Raw genomic sequence first — 1075 nt, 5'->3', positions numbered from 1 at the left:
GTACGTACACACACACACACACACACACACACACACACACACACACATGGTATAATCACATTCACTGTCGGGCCCTATAAATCTGAAAGGGCCCAATTAAAGATGGCCTTTAGCGTGTCCACCCCTACCGGCACACACGTGTTTAAAAAACAACACAGCTTGTTTTCTGTTGTTTGTTTATTTGATTCAACATACTAGAGTGTAAACAATGACAGAAATGAAGTGCGCATGAAAACAACATCATTTCGGGTGATCGGGTTTGCAGCTTGTGACTCAAACCTGGACTTTAAGGTTTGACATAAAAAGCTGCAAACATGCAGACCAGACCTAACAAGTGACAAATTAATGAGCCGAGAAGCAAAAACAGGAATTATTTAGCTAAAATGCATAAATGAATGTGAGCGGTGGAAACACGCAGCTGTGGTTTAAAATCATGAAAAACAAAGAAGCTTTCATTCTAACAGCCATTTTTCTTTTCATGTGTTCACAAACCCTGTTGGGCGATAATGTGGCGACACCTCATTAGACGGGGGTTAATATCATTCCAGCGCTCCAGTCCTAACAAGAGGCAGATAAAGACCCAACGACTAACTAAATGTCAACCTGCAAAATTATGCAAGAAGCGAAAAGTGGAATACCAGCGCACCCCGAGGACGGGATCCAGAATTATTTATGTCCCTCCAATCAGGATGGAGAGGAAACAAAGGAATAATTAGACCTGGGAGTCGCCCCGCCGCTCGTCTCGCCACCCTTCCCAACGCGCGACTCGCTGGTTCCCCTGAAACTTGATGGTTGTTGAACTTATTTTTAGTGTCATGTGATAAGCTTCCCTGCTTGCACAGAGACATCCCACTGACCCAGCCACTGGTCATTGTCTATACCGTTTCCCGTCAAAGCCAGCACGCTTTGTCAGGTTTCGACTCGAATATCCATTCTGCATCTGAAGTACGGTATCCGAAGTGACTAGATCATTCGAGCCTTTTTCTTCAGCTGCTGCCCCCTTTCCTCCCCCACAGTGTTTCCGCTCACACTAACATCATTTGGGATTGGCGTCATGACAGCGCGCTTGAGAAGT

The sequence above is a fragment of the Nothobranchius furzeri genome, chromosome 10 (assembly GCF_043380555.1).
Source record: "Nothobranchius furzeri strain GRZ-AD chromosome 10, NfurGRZ-RIMD1, whole genome shotgun sequence".
Lineage (NCBI taxonomy): Eukaryota > Metazoa > Chordata > Actinopteri > Cyprinodontiformes > Nothobranchiidae > Nothobranchius > Nothobranchius furzeri.
Note: the sequence above shows the minus strand (reverse complement) of the source record.